At 50.1% G+C, this 19,447-nt stretch overlaps 1 long non-coding RNA gene and 1 pseudogene across 1 annotated transcript; both read left to right on the plus strand.

Moving 5' to 3' along the window:
* The first annotated feature begins 798 nt into the window (after positions 1 to 798).
* Positions 799 to 8,902, plus strand: LOC146425735 (uncharacterized). Its single transcript, XR_014846342.1, has 4 exons — positions 799 to 914; positions 2,244 to 2,365; positions 4,053 to 4,248; positions 6,078 to 8,902. It is a non-coding gene; the product is annotated as an uncharacterized LOC146425735 (long non-coding RNA).
* LOC146425736 (U2 spliceosomal RNA) lies at positions 1,586 to 1,705 on the plus strand (annotated as a pseudogene).
* Positions 8,903 to 19,447: the final 10,545 nt, after the last annotated feature.

Here is a 19,447-nt window from a genome sequence, read left to right on the forward strand (position 1 = left end):
GGGCGGGGTTATGCAAATCGGCATGACCTCATGCCCGAAGTGCATCCTGGGAGAAACGGGCGGGGTTATGCAAATCGGCATGACCTCATGCCCGAGGTGCATCCTGGGAGAAACGGGCGGGGTTATGCAAATCGGCATGACCTCATGCCCGAGGTGCATCCTGGGAGAAATGGGCGGGGTTATGCAAATCGGCATGACCGCATGCCCCAGGTGCATCCTGGGAGAAACGGGCGGGGTTATGCAAATCGGCATGACCTCATGCCCGAGGTGCATCCTGGGAGAAACGGGCGGGGTTATGCAAATCGGCATGACCTCATGCCCGAGGTGCATCCTGGGAGAAATGGGCGGGGTTATGCAAATCGGCATAACCTCATGCCCGAGGTGCATCCTGGGAGAAATGGGCGGGGTTATGCAAATCGGCATGACCTCATGCCCGAGGTGCATCCTGGGAGAAATGGGCGGGGTTATGCAAATCGGCATGACCTCATGTGCGAAAAGCATCATGGGGGAAAAGGCGGGGTTATGCTAATTTTAATTACCTCATGCACGAACGGCATCTTGGGAATGACAGGCGGGGTTATGCAAATTTGAATTATGTAGTGCAAAAAATGGCATCTTGGGAAAAAGAGGCGGGGTTATGCTAATTTTGACTAACTATGTACGAAAGTCATTGTGGGAGGAAAGGGCGGGGTTATGCTAATTTTAATTACCCCCATGCTCTAACGGCATCTTGGGAAAAAGAGGAGGGATTATGCAAACTAGTTGAAACGCGGCGCGAATTGTGGTGCGGGTAAAGGGGCGGTGTTATGCAAATTAAAGCACAATCCCGCATGAATGGCGTTTTGGGAAAAGAGGTCCGGTCATGCAAATTAGATCACTGCGCGCAGCGGTCGGCGGCATCATGGCGGAGGAAAGTCTGTCAGGCAAACTCGATTCCTTAGCGGCGCGAATGGCATCTTGAGAGCTTTATTGGGGGATTTTCGGATTTTAGGCCTCGGTGCGCGGGGGGCGCGGGGGAAATGGGGTTTTAAGCCTTTCCTGAGTCCCCCAAAAAGACCTTTTTTCCATTTTTCCCCATTTGTCCCCATTTTCCCCACAAGAATCCCCGCAGCTCCTCTCAGCCCCGGCTCGGCAAATCCAACCGCGAGGTCCGAGCGGCCAAAAGCCCGAGCGCGGCACCTTCGCCGTGCCTCTGCCGGCCTGTCCGGCCCCGCTGGCCGCGCCGAGCCCTTGCTGCGAGCCGCAGAATCCATGGAAAAACTCGTGCAGCTCCCGAGCCTTTCCGCCTCTCCCGGAGCTCCCAGCGCCTCACGAACTTCCCGCGCGGCCGGCCGGAGCGGCGGGGTTATGCGTATTAGAGACCCAGAGCACCGCCACGTGTGCATCATCGGAGCGATATTTGGGGGAAATTCGAAGGATTTAGAGGTCAGTGCTTGAGAAACATGTGCTGAAAGTGCGGGACGACAGCGGGAGTCTCTAAATTGCTAGAGAGCAGGTGCGGGGCGGGGCGGGGCGGCGCGGGGAAGACAGTGAGGTGTGTGTTTGTCGAGCGGGGTGCCGCCGGGAGCGTGGAAAGAAGATCGTAATCGCTTCTCGTCCTTTTGGCTGAGATCAAGTGTAGTATCTGTTCTTATCCATTTCATATCCGATACGTCCTCGACGAGAGGACTGTATATTAGACTTATATCCGGAGCTTGCTCCCTCCGCTGTCGGTGCTCCACCCGCGAGTTTCTGGCACGGGCTTGCTGTTATCCCCGGAGCTCGCTCTCACGCCCGGCGCATTTATCCGGTAACGCGGTGCCTCCGGGAACGGCGCCCCCCGCACGGGGACATTGCAGTCGTGAAAAAGCGCTAAGAGAAACAACAATACGAAATACCAACAATGCACAGCACTAACCTAAAATGCTCTTACCGCTAAACGCTCACACCATTTACCATTTACCAGAGACTGACATTTTTACCTTCTTTTCTTACCTGTATTTTAAACCACCCTCAATTCTCTGTACGGACTTCTCTAGTAATATAATGACTCATATTTCCACCACCGTGTCTTGCATTGCAAATGTATTTTTACACGATTCAAATCAAAACTCCATGACACTTCACTCAAATTATTGCCCACCACCATCTTTTTTATTTGGTTGGAGGACACTACAAGAACACATGCAAAACAAAGCAATAAGGCCTGCATGCAGCACTGCAAATTATGTAAAATTATAAAATTTATTTCTCTTTTTTTTTAGGAACTCAAACCACCTGCTTGCACAGCACTTCTCAGCTTCATTCACACTCTTTGGAGGATGCTCTTAGAGGCCCAGCAATAACAGACATGATAGCTGCAGCTCTAGGATGCTCCACATGAACAGTGAGTGCTTCTTTATATTCTCCTTTTTTGTTCTGCTACACCTTCCTCTTACTAATTATTTCAGTAATCTCCGTCACTTGGGTAGCAGTATTCATAAGGCACCGTGTCGTGTGCATTGGAATTAAAGGTCCACTCATACACATAGTGAACAGGTTTAGTAAGAGCCAGAAAATGGCTTCAAGATTTAGGAAAAGGGTTGCTTTATTCTGTGATTAATAATTACAGCATCTCTTTATTAATGGCATAGCTAATGTGACACAGGCAGAGCACAGCAGAATGCCAAGTGAAAAGGCAATTAGTTTTACTTTACCTCATGTCATATGCAAAAGTTTTAACTGTCAAAATGCTGTTGATTCCTGGTAAACAAGGACTCTTGATCCATGTAGGTCCACTGGATAAGCTGGAACTACCAATCTCACTCTTCAGTGCAGTGTTACTCATGAGGAAAAGTTCACAACAAGTGGGATCTTGCTGCTCTGCACCATCGCTTGGCTGCCTCTGCAGCCAAGCTTGCATGCCTGCGTGTTCTGTTGCTGATAACGAACAATAAAACGTACAATTAACTCCCAGAACAACAATGGCAGATATACTTTAACTTCTTATAAAATATTGAAAGGCTGCTTTGAGGGTTTTTTCCTAAACTGTCTGTGGAAATTATGTCTTTGTAATTAATATAAGACAGGGTTTTTAAAGACCACTTCTTGCACACCTGCAAGAGTTTGGATTTGCTTGAAATATACCACATATACTTAAAGTGCAGCTAAGGTAATCTTCACATATAACACTGGCACATCACAGTTCTATTCTTGGGAAAAAAAGAATAATTTTTTCATGAAGAAACAAGCTTTCACCACTAATTTGGATTACAAGACAGCATTCTCAGGCATATTATTTGCCTGCACTGTAGATGTTTCTTATAATAACAGACAATGTTGTTAAAAATTATAGCGTTCTCCTTTAGTGCAACTTGGGGTTTTTCCAAGTCCCTTTTTATTTGCTACAACACATGGCGTGATCATACTTTGTCATAAATCAAACCCTCCTTTTACATTATAAAGTGCTATATGCTGCTACGTATTGACTTCTTGACAGAAGTATCAGGTAATCACTGCTTTTGTAATCCCTCAGGTGTTATCTTTAGAGAGGCTTATTCTCACTGCCATGGTATCCACACTTTTGAAGCAGCAAATCATGTGTTTTGTCTCCACAACTTCTACAGAAAAAGACACAATGAGGAATACATACTCCAAAGTCATCCCTGCATATAAGCTCCTGAGTGTTTTCAGATTAAACCTCAGTGAGTCAAACATGGAAAACTTGAATTTTTCATATGGGAGAGAATAATGTACTGCTCCTACAAGACTGCACCTTTGCAACAGGAAGCAGGCTCATTTTTTTTCAGTTTGTTTCTTTGCCTTCTTTTTTCCTTGGCACAGCAACTTTGCAGCATTTTCACAAATGAGCGGGACCACAAAAATAACTTCCATTTCTGCAATCCCTTTTATTTCAAGTGTACTTTCTGCTTTTCATCCATACTTCTTAGGTATGTGTTCCTCATGTTGGTTCTTTTCATTTTCACTTTATCAGGGAAGCTGGAGTCAGCTTGTGTGCCTTTAGCACATAAATTAATCAGCACTCTCCACTGCTAAGATGCATTCTCTTACCTGTGCCCTTTCTTGTTTTGCAGGAGACACACTGTTGCGTTATCTGGTTCTAGTAACGGCATGCGTGTCAGCTTTTGTCTGGAAAAATCCTCTGATGTTCACAGTTTGTAGACACAGAATCTTCTCGGATGTGGAATCCCACTTTCAGCCACAGCCACCTAGATGAAAACAATTGCCTTGTGGGAAAGGAAGGAAAACTCAGACTCCCTGGGTCTCAAGGTCAGTCGCACCCAGGGCCAAAAATGGGATCGCTCCTCCTAAAATTCCAAACGTCACAAGATTTCTCACAGACAGCACCTCACAGCAGTGGCCAGCGGCCAGAGCAAACCTGGGGTCAAGCTGTTATTTCTCTTTCTGTACTCATGCTGGCTGCAGCTGCTCCTGCTTCACATCCCACACAGACGGGACTTTCCAGAGCTCAGAGGGGCACACCAGGCTTTGCAGTGAACTGTGGGCTAAGGATTTTCAAACCATACTGCAAAAACACACACTCTGCCTTTTCCAGAGACCACACCACCTGCCTCTAGAGCTGCCTGCAGCCCTTTTCCTTACACAAACTGCAAAAGAGGCAGCATTGTCTCCCTTGCTGGTTCCTGCTGTGCCAAGGAATATCAAAACCGCCGCCGGTAAAGACAATGCCCTCAGAGGATCCAACGTGCTCGGCTGACCACACCGGGGAGCTGCTGACTGCGGGGTCTCATGATGCTGGGACATAATCCCTTATCTTGTGCCTGCCTGGACATTCACAGAGAACATTCTATGATTACATCATGACACACAGTGGCCGAGGAAGCGGCACACCTGCCCACTGCAGCACGTGCTGGAAACCAGGGATTTGCTGGGATTTGCCTCAAATACACATTCATATTGTAAAACACCGCAACACGAGGCCTTGACACACAGGCTGATGAGGGCAAGTGAACATTGCCATGAAAAACAAAAAAAAAATTAAAAGCTCACCTTACTTCTCTTATTTCACATGGAATTTCACACACCCAGAGCAGGCTGAAGGGATACAGCCCTCACACAGACCAGTTCCACTGCATGAACAAGGAATTAAGGACTTGGGCAGCTTATAAATTACATTTTTCTCGGTCCTACTCCATAGCACAAGGATCAGAGGGACTAAAGAGGATTTTTCAATATTGTTCTTTTTTTCCTTTGTTTTGGAGTCCAGCACAAGGCCAAAACAACCAACAATACCAAGCCCAGACTAAAGAGTGCCACTCAATCCAGGGTGTCCGTGAGGAGCACCGGGGGACTAGGATATCAAATGTGCCCAGCTATCTATCATCTTTCTCCAGGCCTCTACAGAACTGTGAACACCCAGGGTGGTGTGAGCCGCACATGGCTCCTCGGTGCTGCCTGCCACCTCTTGGCACAGCCTAAGGGAGCTTCCACACTCAGGGGCTGGGGAGAGATTCTGGCACTGGCCACAATTAAGATCCTTTTTAATTTAGGACCTCAGGGTTAAAAAAAAAATTTAAAAGAACAAAACAGGAAGGAGGCACTTCTGATTGAATTACTGCTAGCAAACACCAGAGATCAATTTCAATTTCTCTTCAGTTTTGCTTTTTATTTTGGGGTTTTTTCCTGCTTGCTTGTTTATTTATTTCAGTGGTTTTTTAGGGAGGGCAGGGTGGGTGGCTTTTCTCTTTTTCAGTGGTGGTGCTGGTGGTGGTGGTGGTTGTTGTGGCTGTTCTTGTTGTTGGGGTTTTTTTGTTTCCTGGCGGCGCTGTTCTTTGGGGGGTTTTTTTCGTTGTTGTTTTTTGGGGTGTTTTAAAAATGTTGTTGTTGTTGTTGTTATTGGGTTGGTTTTTTTTAATAGGAGAGGGGAGCACCAGGGAGAGCACACATTAGGGGGGAGAAAATCACACTCGCTAATTCCTAGCTGTAATTACTCCTAAAGGGAAATGGTGCTGCACAAGGTCCCTGGTGTGTGGGGAGTAATTCAGGGTTGTTGCGCACGGTTTCTATGAAATTTAGAAGGACAGGGAGAGGGGCCCTGTCTCCCCGCCTCACCAGTAATTGTATTTCTGGTGCCACAGATGGTGCTGACTGCAGATCCATGCTATAAAGAAGATGGATCGCAGCGTGCAGAGGGAGCGAGGTGACAGCGTTGCTCGCCTCCATGATGACCATTATCCATCAGCCATTTACAAGGCAGCAGGAGCTAGAACAAAAAGGAATTGCCCGGCAGGTGAAGGCTACCGCATCCAGTGTCCCTGTCCCCAGCCACATTCCCTGTCTTAACCTGCATTTCTTTACAACCCATCCTCCTGGTTATCACTGCGTCTCACTCTTCCCAAATATCCATTTGCACTGACACCCCACTTTTATGGACTCTCCTCTTCACCAGGAGCCCAGGACAGGGAAGGGTGATGTCACACTGTGATGGCTGCTTGCTCACGTGTGTCCCTGGACAGCACTGGAGACAGCCAATAGTTGGACTCAGTCCTTTTCAGTCCCTTCCAACTTGGGATATTCCATGACTCTATTATTAACATTCAGAATATCTCTTGCAACTATGATCCTGAAAGACCCTTTAGGTCCTGAGTGTCTAGAACAGGATGAGAAACAGCCTGTCTGCACAGCAAAGCCTGAGAATGAACCCAGGCACAGCAGGGAAGGTCTCATTGGGTGCTGGTGGCCAGGAACTAAATTTCGTATTTTTTTGAATACTTCTGCAACTGATACGGATTTGTCCTTTGCAGGGACTCTCATATATTTAGAAAACATTGTTCCTTGAACTATCTCCTCTCCCAGCAGCATGAGCACAAACACCCATGCTTGTACACCCATCCTCTTTCTGCCTGCAAAATGCAGGTGCTGCTGCTGCTGCTGCTGCTCACAACTGTGATCCCCAGCCACAGGAAAAACAACTCCTGGGGCTGAAGAAAAACCTTCAAAACTCCACCATCTCCAAGCAGTTTCTTGCTTTTAAAGACTGGCCAGAAACAGGGACCATTGCAAAACTCAGGAACCTAAAAGAGATGACAGGTGCCTGGTTATGTAAATAAATGTCTACTTATTGGATCAGGAAGGGAATTAAGACAAACAGGAGAGTACAGTGATGGAACTGTATCCAGCCAGAACATCGCTGCACTGATGAGAAGGCTGGGATGCCCTGAACCAAGGGAAAGGACCCCTGGAGAGACCAGGATGGAGCTCACTTTCATGATTGCAACAAAGACAGCTGGAAATGATAGATAGGAGAGGGAAAACACCAGTCCCCGGCTGCCCCCCAGGGTGGCAGCAGAGGCAATAGGACGTGCCCAGCTATCACCTTTCTCCAGGCCCCAGCAGGACTGCGAATACCCGGTGTCCATCACGTGGGGGTGAATTAACCCTTTCCAAGGATTCCGAGGATGCCGGAGGGTTGGGGGGGAAGGGGCAGAAAACGCTATGCCGCCAGATCCTGGTGTCATCGGGAAGATGTGGGTTTGCTCCTATCTTCTCTCTTTCTGCCCCATACCTCCCACAGATCACTGCAGTGTTGCTCCTCTAGAGGAAGTTGGCTTTGAAAGGAGCTGAGTGGGCTGGTTCCCACACAGATGACAGTCTTTACCTTTTTCTCTCTTTTTTTTTTTTTAATTTTGGAGGGCGGTCTGCCTGAGAGAAGAGAGGGCTGTGCAAAGTGAGCAGGTTGAGATCAGCATCTCATCACAGCATTGAGGATGATGACCCCCAGTATCACCTGAGCAGATGGGAGAGGTCCTGGGGGGCAGCAGGAAACTCTTGGATACACAAGGAATCCCATGGACCCCAGCACTGCTGCATTCTCCTACAGCTCCTTGGACAGTGCCTCCTTATTAGATTTGGCAAAATATTAGGGGAGTATTTGGAAGGTTAATTAACACAAGGCTCTGCAGCCTGGGAATGCGGCAGGATTGCGGGTTCAGCTCTTGGCCAGAGGGTTCGGCTGCCGATGGGAAATCAAACCTGCCCCAGCACCGTGCACCCGGGACCACCCGCAGCAGCTTCCCAGCCCCACGGTCTCCTGTGTCAGGTCCTGGTCATGTCCAGGATCAGCTCTGGCACTGATTCTTTCCCCTGTTGACAGCATGCAACACTCAGAGCATCCTCAATGTGCTGATTCCCACATACACCACCCCTACTAAGATACTCCCTAGTGGGGAACAGGGCAGCTGGGATGCTACTCTGCCCAGGGGTAGCAGATGCCACCTCAAACCCTCTGCCTGGTGCTGCTTTACTGGCTGCGCTCCATGATTATAAGAGGCTTTTCCATTCTAAATCGCTCCGTGATTCCTTGCTTCTCATCACACATGAGCTGCAAGGATCAAATAAACTCTTAATTGGCTCCTTTTACTACATTTTGGGCAACGCAAAGGTTTTCCTTTCAGTGTAAACTGCATTTAGAGGAAAATCCTTCTCCTGGCAGCAGGGCAGGGACTGGAATCAGCATCTTTATGCAGGAGTACCTCTGCTGGGAGATGCCGGTGCCATTCACAGCCCCGAATGGAAAGATATAAAAGAACATGAAGCCAACACGGAGCCATTTGAGGATGTGATGTGGAACATCCACAGCTGCTCGTTCCCAGGGCTGTTGCCTCCAGCCCAGTGTCGGGGTGCAGCCATACGGCCGTAACCCAGCGATCCTGTTCCTGTCGTGTTTTATATGACTGGGCATGTGGTCGTATTTTGTTTTGCCAACCTTTGCTTTCCCCAAAGGAGGGAATGAAAGGACCGGTGTGCTGCCAATTTACTGTGCCTCCCGAGAGCCCTGTGACTGCTGAAAAAGCAGATGCCTTTTGCTTAATCTGGCCTGTTGCTATGTAAACCTCCTTCCCCCTTTGATGTCCCCTATAAATGCTCCATGTGTTTCCAATAAACTGGCATTTTTATCACTGGAGCTGTTAAAGGAGAGATCTGTGTCCGATTTCTCCTTGGGCTCGACTGGGCTTTTGCCGGGGGTAACCTCCCTGCCCTTGTAAAGGGGCTCGTTATAGCTGGGGATGGGGGTTCCAGTGCAGGAACGGCATGCGGCTGCTGTGCCAATTGCACCTCTCCCGGGTCTGAAAGGATGTTCCCAGGGGAATGGGTTGTGCCTGGCTACTGATCCTGCAAGAAATCAGGCCTAAGGGTTTGGGATCACTGTGACCCCAAACCCTGGGCTAGGACCGCTGTGGCCCCCAGGATCCTCAGGTCTTTGTCAGGGCTCCCCCTTCCGTCTCCACCTGTCCTGAGGTGCTGCTTGCCCGTGTTTTATTTCACTGCCTCTCACAGACAAGAAGGAATCCTGGGTTTGTTGTAAATGACGTCAGGCATCTTTTTTTGGGGTTGGTTTTTTTTTGGTTGGTTTGTTTGTTTTTATTTGGGTTCTTTTGCCCCACTGACTAATTTTGTGGTTTAAATGATGCAACAGCCCCAGGGAGAGCAGGGAACACATCTCAGCAGCATCCTCTGAGGAACAGCCTCAGACAAAAGCCCTTTTTGTAACCATCATTTCTCTGAGCTGTTGCTGTGAGACCCGCATCACCTGGTCCCAAACAACTCCTTAATCTCCCGGCACTGCCCCCCAGCCCTTTTGCTGATATAAATCTCTCTGATTGTCATTGTCAGCCAAGGATGGACCACAAACCTCTCCCAGCTCAGGGAAGCTCCTCCGTCATGTACAGAGGGCAATGCCTGTCCCCTGCTGTAGATGAGAGGCTTTGGGGTGCTCAGCCCAGACAGGGGGTCTCTGGATAAGTTGCAGCTGCAGTATTACCTCCACTCCTCTCTGCAGGAGGAGATGGCCTGAGGTGGCTACAGAGGAGGAAGTACATCACTGCATCCTGGAGCATTTGGGGACCAGGTCTGAATGAGATCTGGTGCGCTGTCAGCATGCAAAATCCACCCTAAGAGACCCCAGTGGGGTAGGAGGCTCTATTTGAAACCTTCCCAGCCTCGGCTGCTCCTGCAGCAATGGGTCTCAGGCATTGCCATCCTGTGGGATGGCATCTCCGTATCATCCACGCGAAGGTGCGTCCTCCTGCCACCGCATGCTCCCTGGGGTCTTCTGCCCCTTACGCTCCCAGCGGAGGAAGGTCGGGATGACATGTCCATCTCATTTCCCCAGACCTGCAGCCTCCTTCAAGCACTCGTATCTGCCTGGGGCCTTCTGCCCTTTCCACAGCCCAGGGAGGAAGTTTTGGGTGGCATCTCCATCTCGTCCTCCTGGAGCTGCGTTCTTCTCCTCCTCCTCCTCCTCCTCCTGGCACTACATCCTCCCCAGGGATTTCTGCCCCCTCCTTCCACTGGTCCTGCTCCTGCAGCGCCAGCATCTACATCCAGATTCCAGCCCGCACTGCATTTCACCTGGGTGCACCAGACCCTGGCCGCTACTGGGAATAAAACTCAGCTCCCGTGAAAGTCTGGCACAAGTGGGCTAGCAGCTGTGGGTCTGGGCTACTGATGCCTCTGTTCTGTTGGGAAAGGGGGAGGGCTTGTTGTGGGGATTTTTTAATCCCTGTTTTGGTCAGAAATGTGCTGTCAGCAGCATGGCTGATATATGCTGCAAAAGAAGGGGTCGGCAGCAGTGGTATTCTTTATTTTGACAGGGCAATGAAAGTGTTATGTAGTCGTGAGGCCTCCCTGCTGCTCCACCCCCCTCGGCCTTTATCAACCTGAAAGAGCCCGGGATCCTATTTATAACCTAACCCGAATTGTGCGGTGCCTGGGGAAGGGGCCGCAAAGAGGTGATTTATGAACGTGGAAAATAACAATGCAGACCCTCCACGCTCGCCCCCTGCCCAAGAGCAGACACCTTCACCCACCTCCAGCCCCATGGCAAAGGGCCTGGAGGTGGTTCCAAATGCCCCAGTATGGTTTCTATGAGGCGCAAGAGGTTCCTAGGCTTGTTTTGGGGCCTGAGATGGGAATCCAGAGCTTCCTGATCTCCCCTCAGGCATGAAAAGTTGCTCTATGGTCTCAGCACTCTGCCCTGTCCTGTTGGGTTTGCAGCCTTCGTGGGTGGCTCGTGTCAAACATCCCTGGGGGGATTTGCACCTCCTGGTGCTCTTCTGCAATTCCACTCACCTCGACATGCCTGCCAGTGCCTTTTTATAATTATTTAACAGGTTTTAAAATAATTACTTGGATAAAAAGTGCTTTCTGCTGGCACATTGGAGCGCTGACAGATTGCAAAGCCCCTCGTTACAGTGAGGGGGGAAGGGGAGAGATGATAGCGAAGCTCCTCTTTCCAAGGTCAAAACACTCCCATTCCTCATCTCTGCCTCTCTAATAACGTTGCTGGTGAGCACTGGCCGCTTCAGGGACATTTGCCGTCAAGCCTGGTTCCACATGCCAGCAATTGGGGACCTCCCCATCAGGTCTCAGGACTTCTCTTGGTTACTTGCTCTGATGCCCAAAACCCACCATCCTCAATGGCAACTCAGCTTTTCAAAGGCATTTTTGGCCTCAGCAATCTGGAGAGAGCACTGCTCTGCTCCTCACTGCTCTGGGAGTCCAGGTGCCACCTCTGTCGCTGGTGCCTTCCTCCTTCCCCTTTTTGCTGCTTCTCGGGGCAGCTGGGAGCACGGTGGTGACACCTTTGCCACAGATGGGCCTCTTGCTCCTTGTATGTCTATTGGGCTATTGCTGATGACATCTGAATTTGGTGTGTGGAAAACCTTCCCTTCTGGGCCGTGACACATTGATGGCTGAAGCAACCCAGCAGGGTTTGACTTTCCCTGGCCTAATTATTGCCAGATTGTTCGGCCCTGGCCCTGCACTCCCAGAGGACGGGGCTGCATATGTGGGGAGCCGAGCAGGGCAGGACAGACTTGGGAAAACCTGCTTCATCCTTGTTCCACTGCAGCCAGGAAAGACACAGGATCAGAACCATCTTATTAGAAACAGTCGTGTAATTAGTGTTTTGCCCTCAATCTGAGTAGCATCGGTTCTGTAATAAATCCACCTTTCGCCCATGTCTTTCGTCTTCCAAAACCAAAACAACTTTTAGGCTCAGAGCTGTAGGATCTTCAAATGTGGGACTTTCCTCAGAAAAATACTGTTCTTCTTTACTGGCTTCTGGAGGTCACTAGGCACATCCACAGTGTGCTTGAAGTCCTTCTACCTAACTGAAAATCTTGCAGAAAGTCAAGAGGTTCCCCAATGAAGACATACAAAACATCTTTAACAATGTCCACCAAGAGTTCATGTTTCATTGCATGTTGATTTATCATCCCTTGACTTAATTATTGACCTTAGCCTTGCCTTGGTCAATATTTTCCTCCCCGGGTCAATAAATCTTGACATTCACCTCAACAGAAGTCAATACCTCCTTATTGTTTATCTATTCCTTCTGTTGCTAATTTTGCTGAAAGCTTTTATTTATTCTTTGCAGCGCAACCTGCGTGGGGAGGAGCCACCTTTGCTTATCAACCACAGGCAAAGTCTTTGCTGCTACACGACGGCTTACGTGGGTCATCTTGGGCACAAACTGTGAGTGGTATCACTCAGTGGACTCAGGATACCGTTTTCCTTTATACAGCTGATGAGATCTGCGCATTTTTCGGCCTTTTCTGACACAGCTGATGGCTTGCCTGGGTCCACATCCTGGCTGCTGAGAAGACCATGGACAAGTATTGGGGTAGGGGGGAGAATAATCACAGGTTGTCCTCAAATACTTATGGAAAGATCGTCCAGTTCTTGCCGCTGTCACCCCCTGCTTTGCCGTTTGGTCCTCGAGTGGCCTGCGCATGCTGTTTCAAAGCTGCTGGTGGGACACGTCAACTGGAGGTGTCCCAGAACTTAAGGCCGAGGATGTGGGGGGTTCATGGATTTTCCTCTCTTATCCCTACTGTCATCTACAGGGCTTGGGCTCCTTATTCTGGGATGAGCTCTGCCAAGTGCTGGATTCTGCAGCATTGGATGTGGCTAGAGATTTTGTCTTACAATAACCAAATTCCAATTTGTGGTAAATAAAGATGTGAGATGGTGATGGATGTTGCAGTGCCTGGTTTATGGTAGGATTCGATGATTTTAGAGGGTTTTTCCAACCTTTGTGATTCCATGATCTGACTTGGGAATGAATCTCTGCTGCTTGCATCCTGTTGCGGGTTCCTTTGCCCACCGGGACCCCCTGACATGATGCCTAATCTCTTTCCACCCAGGAAGAGAGACGAATAACCTCTATCTCTGTGCTCCCGCCTCAAACTTTTAATATTTTAATTGAGTGAATTGACCTGGAGTAGTCCGTTGAACTCTGCCTGACCTTTTAAATAACAGGTCAAGGATTTAGCTTTGCAGCACTGACCTCCTCCCTTATCTGCTAATGCTGCTCCTCTCTCAATTAGCTGCTGCCTGCCGACCCTCTGAGGTTGGGACCGCTCTGCCGGTGTTGCCGTGGCCTCCTCCACACACGAGTGGCCGACGGCACCGTGCTCACCTCCCCAGCTCTGAAACAGGGATCATCGGTGCTCAAGTGGCACTTGCCGTCCTACAGCATCCTCCTTCAGGGACAAGCCTCTGGCAGGGATGTCCACCAGAGCATCCAAAGAAAGCTTTGGCCTTGTCCTTTAATGGTGGGGAGAACTGATGGGGAAGCAAAGATGAACCTGCTGTGAGGGTTCACTAGAGCTCCAGCCTCAGCAACCGTGTTGAAGATACTTCAAGGACAATTTTCTCGTTTCCCTGAAATTTATAGGTCATTGAGAGGGACAGCTTGAGATTGCACCTGTCCCGATGAGTCAGAGAGAGGTCACCCCTTTGGAGCAGATCAAGGTGCTGCATAGCCTAGCCAGAAGGTCCTTCCTGAGAATGATAATGGGAAATGCTTGCTAGAAGAATCACACTGAGGGTTATAAAACAGACTTTTTGGCGTTGCATTGGACCTGGGACATGGCATCCACCACAATCACATCAGATCGAGCAAAGGGTCCCGTGTGATAAGCTAAAATGGTCTCTGCAGGTCCCTTGTGCTCTGCATGCCTGGTCAGGTCTGTCCTGCATCCAGATGATGGACTCAACATCCAGACGGACCGTTGGTGTATTTGAGAGTCGAACTAGGTGACCTTTAAGGTCCCTTCCGACCATTCCGTAATTCAAGATGGCCCTTTAGTGGAGGTCAGAGCCTGTTCTTCAGGCAGTGTCCAGCCGTGGCCGTGCCACCCTCTCCCACTTGTCCCAGCTGGTTTGTCCATTTGCTTGGTGAGGTGGCTGGTGCCTTCTCAGGGAGCACCATTTCATTTTTATGGGGATGTGAGGGGGCCAGTGAACAAATGCAAAGATTTGTAAACCCATAAAACTCTGCCCGGTCCAATTTTGTCTCGGGAATAGCCTGCGTTGGAGAGCAGCCCTGGGTTACCCAGCCCTGTTAAATCAGCACTGGGCTCTGCATTCCAGAGTATAAATATCTGCCATTGTAGTGCTGAGGAATGCGAGCGTGTTGGAGTCTAAAATTAAAGAGCTGGGACCGAGGCATCTCGGGTTACCAGAAACAAGACTCCATTGTGCTCCCGTTGGGGCTTCGCCGTAGTACGGGAAGGGGGCTGCGGGCGTTTAGAAACTGCCTGGGTTAAATGCAAGAGGCAAATGAGACTTTAATTACAACATTTTGATACGTCTCCGAAGTTAAACCCCACCGACTGCTGCTCTGGAGAGCAGGGAGCCCCATCAGGCTCCAGTAGGAGGATTCTCTGAGGTTTTGCCCCATTTTCCAGGGGCTTTCTGTCATTTCTGGGGTATGCGGGTGTCCCGTCCTCTTCTTCTGCCTCAGCTCTCCACAGCTTTAACCACATGCTTAAATTAAGCCCTTTTGAGACTCAGTGGAAGGTGCCGCAAGACCTCATCCCCGTGCTTGGCCCCATGCGCACCCACCCTGCAGCGCAGCGTCGCTCCGCTCTGTTTAGCACGCAGAGCCACGCATGCTTGGCTGATGTTTACTGGCAATGGGGCCACTTGTGTAGAGGAATTTCTGGCCCCGGGAAAAAAAATAGTGTTGAGAAAGGAATGGAAAATGGGTCAGGGAGGGATTGTGCTGGAGCTGCTCTGGGGGTGCGCAGATGTCGTTTGACCTCCCAGGGTTCCCTGTGCTGTGGCATCCTCAGGGAAGCTACATCCTGGTGAGTCACAGCTCCATGGAACCAAATCCTTCAGGAGAAACTCCTACTTATTGCTTCAGGTGCAAACATTTCATTGGCTGAAAATAACAAACAGGATGAGAAACCTGACAGCGGTCAGATGGACCAAAGGAGAAAAAAAGTCAGATTTGCAGTTATGTGCTGGTTTTGCTGTGTTGTTTTTATCAGGATGCAATTCTCTTCGTGGAGGGGATTGATTCTCAGTGTCATTTCCCTGCTGTAGCTCCAGGTTTGCACCGCCACTTCCTGCTTCTGAGCACCCGGTGCTGGTGCAGAGGCAGCCGTGGGACACACAGCTCACTGGGATGCTGAAATTGCTCCTGGGATGTAGCAACCCTCAAGAAGCCCCCGATCCTCCTGCCTTTGATGACAGTTTCACTTCACATCTTGCCCTGTGGCCCTGCCACAGCCTCATGGATGCTGGGCCCTCCTTTCCAAAGGCTCAGACACCTCTTTTAAATCCCACCCTGTGAGCAGAGGCTTTGATTGTGGCCTCAGCCCCCTCAGCGATCGTGAGATCGTGACGCAGAAAAAACACAGAAACCTCTGTAAATATGGAGCTGTTTCCTGTTGCCATCACCGTGTCCCCTGAGCGATCGATTTATGGCCCCTAAAGCTCCTCTAAGTGGATTTGGCCTCTCAAGATAAATCTTCTCCCTTTGTGCGTGCAGGCGCAGCCCCGGGTCTCTGGCCGCTGCTACTAATTCGGGCGTTTGAGGGGATTAAACCCCCAGCTGGACCCTCATCCAGAGACAGCACTGGTGCGGTACTGAGCTCTGTGGCGGTGCTGGCTCTGGTGGCTCTGTGCCGGTGACTCACCGCCAAATTCTTCTCACACCTGTGGGACTATTTTTTTTAATTAAGGGGATGTGTTTGCTTTGGGGTGAAAAAGAGATCTCAGGGCTGAATTGTGATTTTCCTTATTCAAACAAAATGAACAAAGAGCTCCTGGAAGTCATCTCCCTGCTCCCATTGCAGCAGGGATAGGACCACAGGAACTTCTTTGGAATGGACAGGGAACCCAGAGCTGCTGTGTTTATCCCTGGTAGCTGCTTTAAGTAAATAAAACTGTGAATGGAGCCTCTGCTTTTCACAGCAGGGATGAAGGGGATGAAGGGCGTCGCTGTGATGCTCTGTGGCTCAGAGCTCACCTATACTGTTGCTCCCACCCTGCAAAGCCGGGACCACCGACCGCCCTTCTCCAAAGGCAAAGCTACCAGCCTGGGGTCATGTCCCCCTTAATACAGAGAAAGGGAAGGTAACTGAGGCAGCCTCTCTCCTCTCCAGAGACGAGGAGATGGGTTTAATTGCAAAATGGGAGTAGGGATGCTCAGACTAGGGACACTCCCCAACCCCAGCTCCAGCCCCAGTTTGTGCCAAGCTGGAAAAGGTACTATTAGCTACACGGATTTTAAGCACAACCAGATGTGGGAGATGAAGCTGTTAAACTCCTTTTGTGCTCTCAGCAGAGGCTGAGGGGGGAGGGGGGGGACCGGGTCCCCCCATCACCCCCCACCCCCTCCACTGTGGTCATTGAAACCAGAGGCTTCACTCACACTGGGCAGGGGACGGTGCCATTCAGATATTTCACATGTGAATTCATGGGGTCTGTTACTGCTAAAACCCGTATAAGGCTTGTGCCGTGAGCTCATTCCCCATTTTCTACTTATTTACAAGCATCATCTCCTCCTCCAGGAATTCAGCACAAATTCTTTGTAAACAGGAGACCCGTTCCCAAGGGGAAAACTTCAATTCCTGGAGGCTTTGCTTTCCTGAAGGACTTTCCTTTCCAAAAGCATGTCCAAGATATCCCTAAATCCTGGGAGAAAGAAGCAAGGATCCAGCAGCCCTACTGCCAGTAAATCAGCAGCTCTATGTAATTTTATGTAACGTTAATAAATCAGACAAATGAAAATAGCTCGGACCTTGTAGGGCATAAATCACCTTCCGCTCTGGCATGGTGCTTTAAAATAATTTGTAGATTGATGGTTGTCAGGCTGAATGAGGGAGCTGGGGGCCTGGGAAGATTTTTAATGACCGCTCCGGTCTCCCCGAGCAGAGTGCCAGCTCCTCCCCCATTCCCAGTTTGCCAGAAGTGGCTCAGAGGGAACTGGGAGATTGGAGTAGTGGGAGAGGTCCAAGCCACAGCTCTGGACACCCCTGCACTGCTGGACACACAGCCTTTGTGCCCTTCATTGGGGTAGGTGGCTTGTCTGAAGTGAGGTCCCCCAGGCTCTGCATCTAAACTCATTAGGAATGGGTGACTTTCCTCCACGTGCTCTCACGATGACCTCACCGCCAGCTCCGGCTCTGTGCCCCCATCATGGAGGGCTTTGGAAGAGGCAAAACCGACGGGAAATGTGCCATGACCATCAGTGTGGCGTCAGAGCTCCCAGTCTGTCCCCATTTTTGCTGCTGGGACACCGTCATGAGGCTTCTTGGCCTCATTTTCCCCATAGTATCCCTTCCTAAGGAATCTTGACTCCATTAACCCCTGTTTGCAATTAGACCTGGCCTAATTGCAACTGGTTAAACTGGCACAACTGGTATCGTTCACCCACATCCACAGGCTCGGTGCCACCAGACCTAGGTGGATGTCACTGGGACCTCTCCAACCTGCCTGACCCAACCCATGCTCAGCCCCTTTTGAAGTAGTACCCGCAGGCACACAATGGGTGCTCGGCAGATGGACGCGCTCCCACCACGGACCCCTTGGCTCCCATTGCATTGGCATTCTCCCCTGTGACCGCTGTGCCCCAGGAGAGATCGAGTCCAGGATAACCATGAGTTTTTTCCACAGTGTTGCATGTTTTACTGCTTTTGGAGGTGTGAAGAGTTAAGTGCTGGGCTGGAGGGTAATTGCTCCCTGACACAAAGGCAGCGTGTTCCAGCAGGATCAGCTGCTCTGCCTGGGGGTTTGATTCTTGGGCATGGGGCTTCTAGAGGGATGCCGGGTGTTCAGTGGGGCTGAGACATCCCCAAAACACCAGCACGTTTCCCAGCCGTCCTAGCGAGGGAACCTCTTGGCTGAGGAGAGGCTGGTTCTTGGGGTGCGTCAGCCAGATCCCAGCCCCTAACGTGGCACAGAGTCTCTGGCACTGCAGGGCTGAGGTGAAAACGCCTCTCTAACTCTCTGATGATTCATAGGGATGCAGCCGCATTGCTGACACCACCATAATGCCTTGAGCAGTTAGTCTGCTCATTTTTAAGAGCTGAAAGGGGCTGCTCCCCAAACAGAGTAGGGAGGCATATCCTCACGTGGCATGTCCCTTCAGTCAAAGCAGATGCAAATCCCATCCCACAGCTCGGGGATGATCCGTGAGCATTCCAGCTCACCCTCTCAGGGCCAGATTTGAAACCCTTTGTAGCAGGAATTTATAGCTGTTCCCAATCCCAAGGGAAGAAGGACATTAAATAATTAGAGGCCTCTTCAATTAATGCCCTTCACTTGGTGCCAGGCACTTGGAGAGCAGCCGCCCTGCTCCCACCGCAGCTGCTCCCGCCCAGGGAAGTGTGAGCAAGGCGGGGCTATGTCACCCCTCCATGAACCGGCAGCAAATATCAGGCATCACATGTCCACAACCCACAGCCCTCGGATTATCATATTTTGCTGTTAAAGCCTAATGTGAGCTGTGGAATGCTGGCTTCCCTGTGGGAGAAGAGAAACCCCAGCGTTTCTAAGGAGAAAGTGTCAGCATGGATTTTTGCTGATGGTTTCTATTGCTGATCAAACAGAGAAATAATTAATGAATTCGGACTTTTGATTGGGAGTTTATTTTTTAAAGGAATCATGGGGAGTGATTAGTGAAAATAAATTGCGTGACCCTGCAGTTCCCATCCAGCTTTTCCTTGGTTAATGAGGTGAGGCTGAACTCTCCGAGCAGGACTAGAAATCCAGCTTTCCAATTCAATAAAAGGCAGCTTATACCTAGTGAAACCAGAACCGTAGTAAATGTCAGGCTCGTTTTATAGATCTCTGGGATTAGTACCATGAGATACTGGTTTGGGGACAGCCAGAAGCACAGTCCTGCGATCCTGGGAAGTCCTGGCTCTGGGGAGCCTGCTGCTGGCGGCTGCTGGAGCCAAATTAATCAATGCAGTTGATGGGAGGTGGTGGTTGGCATCTTCATCAGCACATTTGTGGCATCCTAGGCGGCTGAACTGTGTCACCCAGGACCCAGGAAGTCTCGGGCAGAGGTCTCTGCAGCACCAACATCTGCCCAAGGACGGGGAATACTCTCCTGCTCCTGGAAGGAAAAAATGCCCTAATTACTGAGGGATATGACATGATGTCGGGATGAGGGAATAACACCGTGGTGTGATTCCATCAG

This window comes from Lichenostomus cassidix, chromosome 29 (assembly GCF_008360975.1).
Source record: "Lichenostomus cassidix isolate B80296 chromosome 29, HeHo_3.0, whole genome shotgun sequence".
Taxonomy (NCBI): domain Eukaryota; kingdom Metazoa; phylum Chordata; class Aves; order Passeriformes; family Meliphagidae; genus Lichenostomus; species Lichenostomus cassidix.